This window comes from Anomaloglossus baeobatrachus, chromosome 2 (genome assembly GCF_048569485.1).
Source record: "Anomaloglossus baeobatrachus isolate aAnoBae1 chromosome 2, aAnoBae1.hap1, whole genome shotgun sequence".
Taxonomy (NCBI): Eukaryota; Metazoa; Chordata; class Amphibia; order Anura; family Aromobatidae; genus Anomaloglossus; species Anomaloglossus baeobatrachus.
Window position 1 is genome coordinate 678,036,355 of NC_134354.1, and position 17,570 is coordinate 678,053,924.

General features: G+C 49.0%; 1 protein-coding gene across 7 annotated transcripts in view; it reads left to right on the forward strand.

Moving 5' to 3' along the window:
• Positions 1-17,570, forward strand: part of HDAC7 (histone deacetylase 7) — a 533,886-nt gene that overhangs the window by 402,946 nt on the left and 113,370 nt on the right. Inside the window, exon 1 of one of the 7 annotated variants that reach the window (XM_075337157.1) lies at positions 367-502. The exons of 5 other annotated variants lie outside the window; for them this stretch is intronic. The gene's annotated coding sequence lies outside the window, so the exon portion shown is untranslated. Of the gene's footprint in view, positions 1-366; positions 503-17,570 lie in introns of those variants that run through there. One more of the 7 variants, XM_075337161.1, reaches the window with a different exon arrangement.

A 17,570-nucleotide genomic window follows, 5' to 3' on the forward strand; every position in this document is an offset into this window, starting at 1 on the left:
CTAAAAAAGACTTTTTAGATGACATGTCGTCTTTAAGGGATTACGCATACATCTTTTGCTCTGAAGTTACACCTCTATTTCCATATTTATATTAGTAAAATATAATTGGAATCAGAATTGGAAGCTACTTTTATTCTTTTCTTGAAGAGCTTGTTAATCAGGAAATCTCTGCTTTTACCCAAGCACCTATGTTTTGTCTTGTTTCTTTCCAAGGCAAAGGCCAGGCGCATTCTCTCCTTGCTGGGCTTGTCTAGCCAGAGAGGTGGCATGGGCTGGACCTGCGTAGGGTGCTTGTGGAAGCCTAAGGCAATGTCCCATTTTTAGTAGGTGTTACCTTTCATTAATGAAAGCATGGGAACGCGTCTTTCAAAAACATCCAAACTCTGAGATGAGAGGGCAGGAGAAGGCATGCAGTGTCACTAGCCGAGATGATGGGATTGAAGAATCTGCCGGATTATATACCTAATAGCAGAAGGGAAGATAATTTTTGATTCAGTGTAAGGTAGGATTTCTGGTTACAAAGGCATGCTGGCCATAAGATGATATCTGTCCTACAGTATGACCTGCTTGTCACATGGGTTTTTATAGTGATACAATCTTAGTTTTTGCAGTGTGTGTGTGTGTGTGTACATATATATGTGTGTGTGTGTGTGTGTGTGTGTGTGTGTGTGTGTGTATGTGTACATATATATATATATATGTGTATATATATATATATATATATATATATATATATATTATAAATATGAGAGAACCTTTCAGATGTTTTCTTTTTGGAAATGAACTAATTCGGTGCATACAATTTTTAGATTCAGTTGTTGATGATTGACTTCTATGTGGGACATACTATTGCTGGGTATCCATTACATGTAGTACTGTAGGCGCAGAAGGTCCAATCTTTGGTTTAGCATTGCAGACCTGCTAGTAATGTTACACTACTGATGTTTCTTCACTTCCATGCCATGTGCACAGTATCATCACTGACTGTACAAGCCGTCACTCTTCTATCCTACATTGCCCTTTATCCCATGTATCCTCTATCCAGTAATACCCCATATGCTGATAATGTGACAGCTTTGTAACAGGAGTCAGGAGATTTCACACCTCTTCTTTTGCGTTTTGGCCAGTCATATGCTTTACCTCCACGGTCTTTTCTTCAACGTCGTGTAGCATAAAAAGGGTTTATTTTCATGACGCCAAATACTTTACTGCATAGATTTTCTAGCAGACCTGCTTATCAGGTTGGGCGCAGCAATACATTCTTGCACAATATTTAGTGAACTGCTTAGAGTAGTAGCATTTGAATCATAGTTGATACTATTTGGAAACTTGTTGGACATTTTGTGAAACTGATTACAGGAAATGTATCTGACATGGAGACAATTGGATCCTTATGAATTAAATAGTTATCCCCAAAGTAACAAGTATTCCCTATAGGATAGGGGATAATGTGCTTAACACTAGTGGTCTGACTGCTGGGACCCCCAGCCATCCCAAAATATGGGCTCTGGAGCCAAGGGAACAGGACTCTGTAGCCTCCTATTTAATGGAGCGGGGGTGCACATACTCAACCTCTGCTCGATTCATTGTCAGTGGGACTGCCAGAAATAGCCCAGAGCTGTACTCTGCTTTCTCTGTCATGACCAGCTGAGGGAGGATTCTCCGGTCGTGATGTCTGTGTAACCAAACCCCCTTATCCTCTAAGAATAAACACACGGACTGCATGCGACTTGGTTCAAAATGGCCACAGCAGCCTTTTATTGCCTATTGTTTTACAGACTAGCACCTTAGGGACGCCGTCCAACGGGCGACCCAAAACAACCACATAACGGTAACAATAGACAATAACATTTACAATACCCCCCGGGGTAGGCCCAGTCCACTAACTACTATTCCCCCTGTCCCCGGCCGCAACACACCGACCCAGAGACGAGGTGCCAATCACCCACGGATTGACCCCCACACTTTGGCAGAACCCCGTGCCTGCCACATCCCGGAAACCGAGAGCCACCATACCAAGACAATGACTCCCGGTCCAGCCACCAATCACTTCCAAACCTCTGGACCAGACCTACCCCCACCGCTGCTGTGACAAAGGGTATCCCAACTACCCAAAAAACATCCCCCACATGACAACACAAAGGGAGGGTGGGCGGGGATCGTTCGGCGTCCGGAAACAGAAGAGGAGGTAACTCTTTCCTCTCCCAGACTAACCCTTTCCCTGCTCCTCCTCTTCCTCCACGGCTAAGACCATCCCCCAATGCCATATTAGGCATACACACCACTGTCCCTATTAACCCCATCACTCCCTACCTCCCCCTTGGTCATGTCGCCCCTCCCCCCCCAAGTGGGTCCGTGGCTTTCTTGACCAGCTGAGGGAGGATTCTCCGGTCGTGATGTCTGTGTAACCAAACCCCCTTATCCTCTAAGAATAAACACACGGACTGCATGCGACTTGGTTCAAAATGGCCACAGCAGCCTTTTATTGCCTATTGTTTTACAGACTAGCACCTTAGGGACGCCGTCCAACGGGCGACCCAAAACAACCACATAACGGTAACAATAGACAATAACATTTACAATACCCCCCGGGGTAGGCCCAGTCCACTAACTACTATTCCCCCTGTCCCCGGCCGCAACACACCGACCCAGAGACGAGGTGCCAATCACCCACGGATTGACCCCCACACTTTGGCAGAACCCCGTGCCTGCCACATCCCGGAAACCGAGAGCCACCATACCAAGACAATGACTCCCGGTCCAGCCACCAATCACTTCCAAACCTCTGGACCAGACCTACCCCCACCGCCACAGGACAGACCACGTGACACCTTACGTGGCCTGGACCCGCCACACACCAAAAGCACGCTCCACACCATCCTGCAGACCCAACGCCCATAAATCCAGACCGACCTCGTTGAGGTGCACACCATCACCCCTCCGAAATCGCCAATCTGCCGGCTCCAAATCCCTGTGCCGTACCACAATCCCACCATTCCTGGTCACAAACCTAGCCACTACCCTATTCACCTGGGCCCTGGCCTTATTAACCTTCTCCACCGACCGAGCCCCTCTCCATGCCAACCTGGTCACTATGTCAGACCATACGACCAGCAAACCAGGATACCGCTTCCACAACTGCAGTAAGTCAATCTTTATGTCTCGGATCAAATCCCGCGACGCCCTGGCACCAAGATCATTACCCCCCACATGTAATACCAGCACATTCGGGGGCCGCTCCACTTTACAATGGAAACGAAATTCCGGGACCACCCTGCCCCACTCCATGCCCCGAACTCCGATCCATCGAACAGTCGCCTGCGCACGATCCAAACCCAGCTGTCGACCATTCAGGCGGACCTCAGCCCGACGGGCACCCCAAAATACGAAGGAGTGCCCCAAGATCCAGATCAGGCACTTCCCTATAACAAATAAAACAAAACGAAAATATCAAAACCAATAACAGCACAACCACCAACACATCTAGAAACACCCCTTTCCTCAAACCTACCGCACATAACCAAAGTACCATGATGCTACAACAACTGCGGTCTCACATACCGCCGAAAACAAGAAGATTCCCATCTACCAATACGCTTTACCACCTCATCTCCAAGCCCCCAACGAGCTGCCTCCGTTGCTGCACCAATTCGGAATGAATGCGACCCGAATTCCTCCGGGCGCTCCCCCGCGTTACGTAGACTTAGCCGCAGCACCGCCACAAACTGAAACCTCGACAAAAACGACCCATTCAAATGCCGCAACAACGGGCCAGGTAAGCCTCCCCTCACGGCCATAAATCTCTCGACTAAACGCACAGGGCACAATTCCTCTCCTGGAACCGCATATAACACCACCAATCTACCACGGCCCAGCTGATCCATTTTTTGACCGGCGAATCCGGCACTCCACCTGACTACTGCTCACTCGCACGTCCTCAAACATCAAACCACCACCCGTCACCCTGGACGGGCTTACCAGCTCGCCTATCCGGAACGCCCCATAAAAAGCGAGACCGAAAGCCGTTGTAAACAGAACCGTCTCGTACACAGACTCACAAATGCCGCTCAGGCCACCCACCATCCGTCTCAACAAACCGAACGATACAGGACGCCTCTTGTCCCTCTCCCGTACGCCGCGGCGAAAACCCCGCAAAGCCTGACGAACCCGAAAATCCTGTGAAACATCACACTCCCCTCTCATTTTTAACCAAAATGCCACTGCCGACACCCGATGTGCCACAGCCGATGCCGATCGCCCGGCTGAAAAATCCGTACTCACCAATGACAACAAAGCCACCAAGTAATCCACGCTCTCCCCACCAAACATCAGACACAACAACTCCTCCCATTCAGCCCACACCTTAGCATACCGGCACCAAGTCACCTCGGTCACCGAGTTCCGAATCAAGTCTGAGATCACCGCCTCACCAGATGCCACAAATCCTCGGGACACTCCACTCCAACTTCGTCCGCCCACGGCAACAGCGCCCGAAACCTGCTGAACTGAAAACGAGACAAAGCATCAGCCACCTCGTTGTCAACACCCGGAACGTGCCTTGCCACTACCTGCACATTCAACTGCAGACATCTCAACACTAAATGCCGCAAATACACCACCACCGGCTCCGACTTAGCAGACAAGTTGTTAATCGCGTGCACCACCGCCTGGTTATCACAATGAAAACACACTTTCCTTCCGGCAAAGTGCGACCCCCATAGCTCCACTGCCACTACAATGGGGAATAGCTCTAACAGAGCCAAATTTTTAACCAAGCCGCTCTCCCGCCACGCCTGTGGCCACTGCCCGACACACCAATGACCTCTGAAGACAGCCCCAAACCCGGCCGACCCCGCCGCATCCGTAAACAGCTGCAACGCCCCGTTAGACGCCACCCTCTCCATCACCAGCGTCCGGCCGTTGAAATGCTGCAAAAATTGATCCCATACTTCCAAATCGTCCCTGATCGCCTTTGTGATCCGCACAAAATGCGCCGGCAACCTTACCCCGGCCGTCGCCGTCGCCAAACGCCTCGCAAACACTCTCCCCATTGGCACAATTCTGCAAGCAAAATTCAATTTCCCAAGCAAGGACTGCACCGCCTTAAGCCGCACCTTCTTCGCCGCTTTTACCCCCGTCACTGCGGTCCTCAAATCACGGACCTTCTCCGCCGGCAACCTGCATTCCATAGCAATGGTGTCAATTTCAATTCCCAGAAAACACATCACCGGCGCCGGGCCTTCCGTCTTATCCGGCGCCAAAGGAATCCCGAAGCTGGCCGCAACTTTTTGCAACGCAAATAGCAAACCCGCACAAACCATCGAACCCGCCGGCCCGACACACAGGAAATCGTCCAAGTAATGAATGATGGACGTAAGCCCGGACACGTCCCGAACCACCCACTCAACAAACGAACTAAATGCCTCAAAGTATGAACACGAAATGGAACAGCCCATTGGCAAACAACGATCAACATAATAACTGCCATCCCACCAGCAACCCAACAAATGCTGACTATCTGGATGAACCGGTAACAACCGAAACGCCGCTTCCACATCCGCCTTTGCCATCAATGCACCCCGCCCCGCCGCCCTAACCAGGTCCAACGCCTTATCGAACGACACATAATATACCGCCGACAACTCCGGTGCAATGCCATCATTCACCGATAACCCTTCCGGGTAAGACAAATGATGAATCAGCCGAAATTTATTCCGCTCCTTCTTTGGTACCACCCCCAACGGTGAAACCACCAAATTCCCGCACGGCGGGGCGACATAAGGACCGCCCATCCTGCCCAAAGCCACCTCCTTTTCCAGCTTCTCATCCACCACTTCCGGGTGATCCCGAGCGGAACGCAAATTACGATACGGCGGGCCCGACGCATTAACAACCGACGGAATATGAAAACCATCGGAAAAACCAGAACATAACAACGCCGCAGCCTCCTCGTCCGGATACCTATTTAAAAACGGAACCATCACTTCTACCTTCACCGGCGTCGTCCCTCTTACCAGCCCCATCACCAGCCTTTCCTTTTCCTTTTTTAAAACATTTGGACAAGCTATGTCCCCCCCCACATCCGGAGCATTCATGCTTAAAACGGCACGCCGCCCCAAACCTGCACTGCCCTTCATTGTACTGCCAACACAAACCTTTTTTGAAACTTGCCGGGGACCCGGCCCCCGAACCCCCGGCGCCCCCCCGAAAGGGCTGAGCCGGTGCCGACATCAGTCGCATCCATAAGGAAATATCCTTATGGTCCCAACGCATATCTGGCCGCAATGCCTTCCGCTGCCTAAATTGCTCGTCGAAGCGCAGCCACGCCAGCCCGCCATAAACTCGATAAGCCTCCCCTATCGCATCCATGTAGCCGAACAAAGCCGAACAATGCTCCGGCTCCTTCTCCCCGACCACGCTCGCCAAAATCGCAAATGCCTGTAGCCAGTTGGCAAAAGTCCGAGGAATAAGCCTATAACGGCGCTTTTCCTCCTCGTCCTTCTCCTTTTTGGAGTCACTCGGCTTAACCCTATCCAAATTAAATTTCCCCAGGGGAAGCAGAGAAAATATCTCTACATATTCCCCTTTCCAAATTTTTTCCCGCACCTCCTTCTTTAAATGGGCCCCCAGCGGGCCTTCAAAACAAACATAAACTTCGCTTTTAGCCCTATCATCTAAGCGCACCACCTCATCCTCCTTCTCCTTTTCCTTCTCCTTTTCCTTCTCCTTTCCCCCCCCGTCTCACTCCCCCCTTCGCCCCCCCCTTTACTCGCACCCGCTCCGTCACCCCCCGTCACCGACGAGGCCCCTAAACCGGCTGCACCCACCCACGCCGCCACCGGCGCCTGAGCCCCCTCCCCCACCGCTCCCGAAGCCGCCGCCAGCCCCTGCAACAGCCCCAACAATTGACTCCACACAGCTAAGCCAGCGGGCGCTGCCGTAGCCGCAGCCGCCCCCCCCCCCGAAGCCCCCCGCCAGCGCAGCCCCTGCCGCCTCCGCGGCCGTCTCACCCGACCGCCGCTCGGCGTCCTCCGAGACCGCCGCCTCGCTGTCCTCCGTCTGTCGTCCATCCGACTCCTCCGAAACGAAAGCCTCTTCCCCCTCCTCGCCGCTGGCCTCATCTTCCATCCGACATCCGGGGGGCGCCGCCGCAGCACCCCCCCCACCACGGCCGCCAGACAGGGCCGTCGCGTGGGCAGAGTCATCCCCGCTCCATCTCTTGCCCCGGGGTGACAACCCAGGAGACCGTCCTGTCCCCCGCGCCGGCACCCCGGGCCTCGACCTCTTGCGCCCGCCCCCCTGCCGACTGCAAGGGGCCTCTGGGCGCGGACGAACAGACGCCCGGCTCCGGGTCTCAGCCGTCGTCGCCTCTGGCCCTCCTGGGCTATTGCAGGCCTCCGTCCGCCGAGTCCTCCCGTTCCCACGGGAGACTGCCACATCCGGGGGCTGCACAGCGGTACTGAGTGACCCGGCGGTCGCCGCAGGGCTCCCGCCGTCACTCCTTCTCTCAGCCGCACCGAGGTCAGGCACCGCAGACCTCCCCCCGGCGTCGGACCTACCGCCACGTGCAGCCCCGCGGTCCCCCCGCCGACTGCAGGGGGATCTGCTGGCCTCTCTCCTGCGCCGAGCGCGCTCCCGGCCTGGAGCCGCTGCACTCACAGTAACTCCAGCCCGGAGGCCGGGACCGGAAGCAGGCCCCGTGCTGGCCACTCCCACCTCCCGACCGCCACGGCTGGAACGAAGATTCCTCCCGCCGGCCTCAGCAGCAGCCAGACGCTGCTGCTGCGCTGCACTCTGCGGAGGGTCCCTGGAGGGGCTCTTACATCTCCTCCTCGCCCCCCCCGCGCCCGGGGAATACCTGCGGGGGGGCCGCGACTGGCGCCCGCCGCTGCTGGGGGGACGAGGGGCAAGCGCCGACGGGTTAACCCCGGCAGCCCTGATGTGGGTCTGCACTGCCAGGGGCCCGTGCGCTGCGACCGCAGCCTGAATCATACACTGGAGCTCCTGAAGATCTGCCATGGAGGTGCACGTCCAGATCGTTCGGCGTCCGGAAACAGAAGAGGAGGTAACTCTTTCCTCTCCCAGACTAACCCTTTCCCTGCTCCTCCTCTTCCTCCACGGCTAAGACCATCCCCCAATGCCATATTAGGCATACACACCACTGTCCCTATTAACCCCATCACTCCCTACCTCCCCCTTGGTCATGTCGCCCCTCCCCCCCCAAGTGGGTCCGTGGCTTTCTGATCCATCAGTAATAAACAGAGTGTAAGCCAAGCATGCACACATTGCCTACACTCAAGACTATACTCTACAAAGCTCACTTTCAGGGTATCAGAGCCCATTCTTAGGCTTGTTGATGTGTCCAATGGTGGGACCCCAGCAATCAGCAAGTTATCACTTATCCTATGGATAGGGGTTCCTTGCTATTTTGGGATCAGGTTTTAGGCATTTCTCTAGTATACAAAGGTATTTAAGGAGGTTGGCCACTACTTTAACATTGAAGACCTATCCTTAGGATAGGTAATCAATGTAGGATTGGCTATGGTCTGACACGGTCACCCCCGACGATCAGCTGTTCTTGGTGCCAGTGGTAGCAGCCTGTGGACTGGAATGCTCAGTTCGGAGCTGCTCCATCTTCCGATAGTCGCCAGGTACTGCACATATGCCCACTATTCAAATCAATATGAGGCGGAAGGGCAGTACCGACCACTATCAGAAGATAGGGCAGCTCCGGAACTGACCATTTCTGGCCGCAGTATGCCGCCATTGGCACTGAGAACAGCCTGGATTCCGGCCAATCAAACATTGATGACTTATCCTAAGGATAGGTCATCAGAAAGTAGTAGAAAACCTCTTTAAGCAGATGTTTTGATGGTGTCTCCTAAATGCCTTAGGAAATGCTGGATTTGGTATAAAGTTTATTCAAATGAACATCTGTTTTTTTCTTTTTCACAAACTTTATGGTGTCAACAGTTTAATAAGGGCAATAACTAAAGACGAGAGTCCAAAGTTTCAATGTGCTGATCTCTATAAAACATATTAGTATAGAAATGAAGGACTGCTTTATAACCGATAATACCATCATGTCGTAAATTTATTACTTGGCTGCCTATTTCCTTAGTTTGGGCATCTGTCTCTTGTTTGGAAAGGATAGTGTGGTCACCGCCTGGCCATTGTGAATGCTGTTTGGTATTTGCCCTAGGCCCCACAGATTAAGTGCTACCGTATGGGCTAGTGAAAGGTTAGGCCTCAAAGGAGGTCACATTTGCTACAAGATATATGATCAGTTCTGCATAAAAGTTTCATTTTCACCTTTTGTGTCGGTTAACATTTGATATACCGAAATTGTCATTGCTCTCCCAGAATAGTCCTGCAATTACAGGGCACTAACGCTTGCCTTGTATGACGGTATTTTAATATGGTTTGCATTTGGATGAAAAATTTAATGCAGTGTTATATGCTTGGGTGGTGATGTACCACCATTGGGAGGCTTTTCTGCAGTATATACTTGTTTTTTTCGTCTTAACACAAACATGGGGATCAAGTCTGCATGCATGTATATTTTGTATTTAGTGGTTAAAGTTTGCATTACATTAGATGCTTCTTATTTTCTAATCAAGCCAGCTAAGAAATGGCTTTTTTTTTTTTCTTTTTTGCAATGTCTTTCGGCCTTTTTCACTTTTGAAAGAGTTAAAGGAAGTAATGTAAAGGCCAAACTGGTTAGCCCTGTGATCTTCTGTACTATTGATACTGCTAGAGGAAATCTGATCTGGCCTGGAGGGGTGGGGGATAGGACAGGATACACATAAATAGAATTCAAGATGCAGAAGGAAGATCACCCCCTCCCCACCATCCCCAAAAATACAAAAAAAAATGTCTTATGGCCTAGGAGCAGACTTATCCTATTTGTTAGGTTGTGTGTTACAGTCAGGAGTGTCTGTTCTCTAAACTGAGAAAAGGAGTCCAAAAGCAGAGGTAACGTCACTGCCTCCAGCTCTACAAATTAGCGATGTTAAGAAGGAAGGAATTGTCTTGCAGATACCACTAAGGCTGCTTTCACACATCAGTTTTTTGGCATCAGGCATGATCCGGCGAAAAAACGAATGTGACGGATGTGGCAAAAAACGGATCAGTTGCATCAGTTTTTTTCCATCAGTTCCTTCAGTTTTTTGATGGATCCGATGTGTTACTGAGCATGCTCAGTTCAAAAAACTGGATCCGGCGCCCGTATCCGTTTTTTTGCCGCATTATACCAGATCAGGAGTCCATAGGCGTCAATTATAAAACACGCCGTATGCGCAATGTGTTTTTTCTCCGGAGACAAACGTTCCCCTCAGCGTTCCATCCAGCCGCCGGACAAGCAAAAGCCGGATGGAACACAAGGCCATCCGGCACAATCCAGCGCTAATAGAAGTCTATGGGGGGAAAAAGGTTTCAGGTTTTTGCCGGATTGTGCCTGATGGCAAAAAACTGATGTGTGAAAGCGGCCTAATTGGAAGTACAGAAACTTCCAAAAGTGAGTGTCAGGCCCGACAAGGAGCCTTGCAGCATGACTAGGGACAAGGCTCCTTGCAGGCTCAGATATTGATGTATAGGGAGCTTCTATACCTTTTTTTTTTTTTTTTAATTCTGGAGAGGGTTCAGTTTGCCTGCTATTTTTCTTTCCGGGCATTGCGAACAAAGCTCCCTCGTCTCACTAGTGGAAAGTTAGCTTTTGCTTTGGTATGACCAGTACATCTACAATAAAATAGCAGCTTCCACTATGTGTAAAGGTACCGTCACACATAACGAGATCGCTAGCGAGATCGCTGCTGAGTCACTGTTTCTGTGACGCAGTAGCGATCCCGTTAGCGATCTCGTTATGTGTGACACTTACCAGCGATCAGGCCCCTGCTGTGAGATCTCTAGTCATTGCAGAATGGTCCAGGCCATTTTCTTCAAAGGCGATGTCCTGCTGGGCAGGGCACATCACTGTGTGTGACATTGTGTGACAGGGTCACAGTGACTGCTGAGATCGTTATACAGGTCGCTACTGCAACCTGTATTGTTCCTGCATCGCTGGTAAGGTCTGACTGTGTGACATCTCACCTGCGACCTCCCAGCGACTTACCAGCGATCCCTATCAGGTCGCATCATTTTCGGGATCGCTGGTAAGTCGTTGTGTGTGACTGGGCCTTAACTGTTAGAAGTGCCCAGAATAAATTAACTGCGTATTTACATCTTTAACTGTATTTATTAGTGATGGCTGTTTTTAGTAATTCTCCTCATTTGGCTCAGCTCTTTAACAATGCGCAAAAATGACTCTCCATAGGATTCAGGGCTCCGGCCTAGCATGGCACAGTCCTGCCATCTCCTCTCATAGTTTTATATTTATACTAGGAGTCGTGCAAAGCTCCTGGAGTTGGGACACCTAATTATGCCTGCCGTGGAGTAAGGTCCAGTTCTGATCCTGGGTAAGAATGAAAACCTAAGAAAGCAAATTATAATGGTGCAGAATGTGTGGAGGACGGTGAATGAGGCCAGGACAAGAGGGTAACACTGGGTAGGATTTCCAGATCTTCATGACAGGTCCAAGTGTCCTAGACCTTAGTGCTTCACTGACCAGCCGCAAAGGACTAGACCATGCCACAATTACCTATTAAGATATTAATTATATTAATCTACAATTTAAAACAAAACACTAATCCAAAATATTTGTAATATTTATATATTCATACATATTTTATCCAATTCCCTTCTCACTGTGTTTCCTTTATTGGCGCAGCAGTCATATACAAAATTCCAATTATATTAACCTGTTTCTGCCAGCACGGTGGCTCAGTGGTTAGCACTGTTGATATCCTGGTGTCCTGGGTTCAAATCTCCCCAAAGACCACATCTGCAAGGAGTTTGTATGTTCTCTCTGTTTGCGTGGGTTTCCTCCTGGTGTTCCGGTTTCATCTCATTTTCAATTGAGTCCCAATGGCGACAGTGATGTCTGTATAGCTCTGTGTAATTATTAATGGTGCTATATAAGCGAGTAAAATCAATTATGGCAATCCTGGATGAAAACCAGTATGATAACCTTTTATAGCTCCCACAGAGCTCCTGAATAAGGGGTGCTTCACACACAGCGAGCTCACTGCCGAGATCGCTGCTGAGTCACGCTTTTTGTGACGCAGCAGTGACCTCATTAGCGATCTCGCTGTGTGTGACAATGAGCAGCGATCTGGCCCCTGCTGCGAGATCGCTGCTTGTTACACACAGCCCTGGTTCGTTTTCTTCAAAGGCGCTCTCCCACTGTGACACACAGATCGCTGTGTGTGACAGCGAGAGAGCGACAAATGAAGCGAGCAGGGAGCAGGAGCCGGCATCTGACAGCTGAGGTAAGCTGTATCCAAGATAAACATCGGGTAACCAAGGTGGTTACCCGATATTTACCTTAGTTACCAGCCTCTGCAGCTCTCACGCTGCCTGTGCTGCCGGCTCCGGCTCTCTGCACATGTAGCTGCTGTACACATCGGGTTAATTAACCCGATGTGTACTGTAGCTAGGAGAGCAAGGAGCCAGCGCTCAGTGTGCGCGGCTCCCTGCTCCCGCACACACAGCTAAGCGGTGTGCGCTGGTAACTAATGTAAACATCGGGTAACCATACCCGATGTTTACCTTAGTTACCAGTCTCCGCAGCTTCCAGACGGCGGCTCCGTGCAAGCGCAGCGTCGCTTGCACGTCGCTGCTGGCTGGGGGCTGTTCACTGGTCGCTGGTGAGATCTGCCTGTTTGACAGCTCACCAGCGACCATGTAGCGATGCAGCAGCGATCCTGACCAGGTCAGATCGCTGGTCGGATCGCTGCTGCATCGCTAAGTGTGAAGGTACCCTAAGACATACTTGGGGACCCCATACAGATATGTTAGCCAATCATTCAGCCAGCAGCTATCTCTCCTCACTTCTCCAGACACAGGTACCCTCACTTTGCCGAGTGCTCCTGTGTTCTCTGTGAGTGAGGTGCTGACAGATATTTCTGGCAGCTGCTTATTTTGGCAGGAACAAATGGATCTGCATTCCAAAATCGGACATGTCAGATTCTTATCTCTCCCGATATTATTGGTCTGGGAGGAGTTTGGAGCCCCCCCCATGCACATTAATAGACTTTTCTGAATCCCTTGATATCAGCAGGTTCAGCTGGCCTACGGTCAATGTGTATTGGGGCATTGAGTTATTCTATCAGCCTATCCTTGGTTTCCATATTGCTGCATAATTAGTCTTGCCTTCTACTATAGGGACTGTATTCAGTAGGTTATCGCTCATGGCATGGTCCTGTACATTGCACTTGGACAGCGTCTTATCCTGGTTAAACCTCCATGCATGTTCATGCACACGCCATGTACATAACGATAGATGTTCTTCCCTGGAAGTAATGCTTGTAGAGGAGAATACCTTTCTAAATAAGAAATTACATTTTTTTTTTTCTGTTGGATTTTTACAGAATGAAAAGCTAAACTTTAGAAGATCGAGCCGAGGCCTCCTTATGCCCCTCTTTAGAAGCCCCTATTATGGCTTCATATCAAACAACGCCCTATATTGTCACAATGACGTACGCGGCTATTAAACCATCTTAGAAATCCATTAGCGCATATTGTTTATTTCGCGGCTCAGGGTGTAATATTACAGTATGTACATAATGAGGCATATATAAACACTGTAGGTAACAATACGCACAATATGTGTGTATGTTTTGTATTTTTGCACGGTATAAACATTTTTCTGACATGACGCCCAATACCATAGTCAAGGAAATCCAAGTATTTAGAAATCTTTTAAAGTAGTATTTGGTTTTGGTTATAAATATACATGTTTTCAATTATGGTGGGGAGGGGGACATTTGACATACTCCGATGGTTTTAAATAGCACCATTGTTTGAACAGACGACATTCTCGAGTTCTCAGCAAGCAAAAGAGTAAGCAATTCCCACGTGAATATAAAAGATACAAACAAGCACTCACAGGGAACTATGGGTAAAGTAAATGGCCACTATGTCATTGCAGCCTGCAATGTATTAGCTTACGCCAGAAAGTGAATTAACAAAAAACATTTGCACTAATATTTGTAGAAGTGGATTTCTGCTTCTTCTATGCTGCATGTTAAGTAGAATATTGGTCTTTTCTATGGAGGAGAATGAAATTTTCTCTCCACATGAGTCAGTGTATCAAAGTCTTGGTCCCAGAGAAACCGGTGTATACATACATTATGTGCAATAGGGAATTAGTTTGGTTAAAGCAGCTGACCCTTCTTCTATACATAGCATTAGTTTGATGGTGTAAGCATCCATCTTAGGCCTCCTTCACACGTCCGTGTCTCCGGTACGTGTTTGGTCCGTTTCCTCACGTACCGGAGACACAGGCACAGGTAGACCCATTAAAATCAATGGGTCTGCCTCACATGCGTATTCTGCCATGGACCGTGTGAACATGTGGAGCATAAGTGTGCCAGTGTGCTCCACACGTAGACATGTTCGTTTTTCTCTGGCATCACGGGTGTCACACGGAATGCAAACGGGTCACACGGAATGCAAACGGACCACACGGATGTGTTACGTGTGACACGCACCGGATAAAACACATGTGTCTGCGAGAGAAAAAATAAACTTTACTCACCTTCTCCAGCCCTCCTGTATCTACTGCTGCTGTCACTTGCTTCCGACCGCCGCTCATTATGCTCATTGCATATTCACTTCACTGCGGCCGGAAGTAGCAGCAGTCGAGAGTCGGCAGGACCGGAGACCAAAGATCAGCACCACGGACAGCGAAACCAGGGACAGGTGAGTAGAAAGTTCCCGTTTTCCATGTGTTCTCACGGCTAACACACGGAGAACACACGTGTGCCATAAACACTGCTCACGGAGGGCAATACGCAGCTTTGACACGTCCGTGAAAAACGTGCGTGATTTTCACGGACGTGTGAAAGAGGCCTTATAGAGAAGAAAGGCATTCTAGAGTGACTACCAGGAGTGGACACAGAAGAGGGCTAAAAAAGGCTACCAGGAGTGGACACAGAAGAGGGCTGCCATGCAAGAATAGTATATGGGCCCTTCACCTTTGCAGTCCAATAATGGGTTTGTGCAGGAGCCGTTTCGGATATGGAAGTGTTCCCTTACCTGCTGGGCCCCTCTTATCGCTTGGGCCCCCCTTTCTCTTGGGGGAGCCCCATTTCTCTTGGATGGGGCCCCCTTTCAGCTGCACAAGTTGCACCAATAGTATGTTCACCCCATGTCCATAGTCCATACGGCTGCACTAGTAGTATGGAACAATACACCATATGGATATGCCCCCTAGTGAAAATGTTAAACTCCGCAACAATAAATATGTAAAATACCGCTTAGAAAGCTATATGATAAAGCAAGTAATCATAAAACACACACTCTTAATTATAGTAAAATACAAATATAGCTAAAACGATAAGATCATACCGTAGTTAGGTCATTGTTTTTTGAAGAATGCTTGGTAAGGAGAGATGTGTTGAATCCATTATATTTGTGCTTTACGGTGAGTATCTTTATGATATATTTTATTAGCAATATTTTTCACGTATTTATGATTAATACATGGGACAATCCCACTAGACGGCACCATCATTTTGCCTTGTTTTTATGTATTTAAAACTTTAGTTTGCGGTCTATCCTCATGTTGCATAGTTTCTGATGAAGAAGTCAGTCTAACCCAGAAAAGCTTTGATTTGGTACATCTTATGAAATGTTTACAGTATACCCAATGGCCTTTTGATTGTTCCTCACCACTAGTGAAGCCAGAGTATGCAATCTCCTTAAGAACTCCCTTGGGATCGACAGTAGCTTGATTATATTGTGGTCATCGACAGGTCTTCCACACAACACCCTATAGCCATTTTTAAGAGTTATTGGCCCCATCGTTTTACGAACGTTATCACCCTATTAATGGTTTTTTTCAACACCCATTTTATGGCCTAATATCTGTAGTCAAAGTTAATCAATCTGTCCTTTTAAACAGCGGTCTATAGATATGAGGTAGCTGATGTCTGAATATTCGTTCAGCTGTCAGTGACCTCTCCCATTCCCCTATACACATACCTGCTCAAAACCCTCTAAGGTGGTTTATCTTCTGGGAGAACAAATAATCAGCCATTTTGAAATCTAACATGACCAATCGTTCATACTTGAAACGTCTGCCATAGGTGGAGAGAAAGGAAAACCTCTTTCATTCTATAGAAAGATGCACTGGTCCGGACAAAATTGTTGGGTTTGGCTCAAGTTCATCTAATGTGTATAAATTTGTATAGTCACTGGGGTAATCATTCCTTCACTTGATATATTGACAATGGAAAAATGTGGATAAAGAGAATAATAATGTAAGATACTCAACTTTAACATTTTGTTGTGATCCTCTGCCAGCCTTTTCCATGGGACAGCCTGCTTCAATATTGAAGTAACGTAACGTGACTCAAGTACCAACTATAATGGAAGGGAATGGGAAACTCTAGCATTTCAGCAGATCTTCTGGGAAAAATGCTTAAGTTTGCCTTTGACTTTGATTATACTCGTTACAAGAGTCGAGCCTGTCTGAGCGTCCGACTGCTCATTACCAAGCACCCGAGCATTGTAGTGCTCACTCATCATTAATTGCCAGCTGTTCTCACAGATTTGCTAATCTCATTCTACTGAAAAGACTTGCAGAAAGCCATTGTCAAATCCTCGTCATTCAGATCCATGGATGAATTTCTAACTTGCAAAACTTTCAGGACAAAATCAGCCAAATGTTAACCCTTTTACTTATTGTAACTTCCATGTCATATACGCAAAACAGCTGTATTTTTGCTCTATCTTTTCGAGTATTGCAATAAAAATAACAAACACAACTGGAGCATTGTGACATAAACAACTAATATTTGACACCCTTAGGGGTACTTTGCACGTTGCAACATCGCTACTGCGATCTTGTCGGGGTCAAATTGAAAGTGACGCACATCCGGCGCCGGCAACGACGTCGCAACATGTAAAGCCTAGAAGCACCGATAAACTATCGCAAGAGCGTCGAAAATCGGTGATTTGTGTAGTGTTGGTCATTTCCATAATTTCGCTGCAGCGACAGGTACGATGTTGTTTCATCGTTCCTGCGGCAGCACACATCGCTGTGTATGAAGCCGCAGGAGTGAGGAACATCTCCTTACCTGCGTCCCGCCTGCAATGAGGAAGGAAGGAGGTGGGCGGGATGTTTACGTCCCGCTCATCTCCGCCCCTCTGCTCCTATTGGCCGCCTGCTTCTATTGGCCGCCTGCTGTGTGACGTCGCTGTGACACCTCACGACCCGCCCCCTTAGGAAGGAGGCGGGTCGCCGGGCAGGTAAGTGCATGTGATAATGTTCGCTACGGCAGCTATCACAAGATATCACATCTGTGACGGGGGCGGGGACTATCGCGCTCGGCATTGCTACAATCGGCTAGCGATGTCGCAGCGTGCAAAGGGCCCCTTAGGGTATGTGCACACTATAACCCTTTGTAACAATTTTATTGCTATGGGTTTTCAACTGGCATAATCTACTAAAAAAACACACAAAAAAA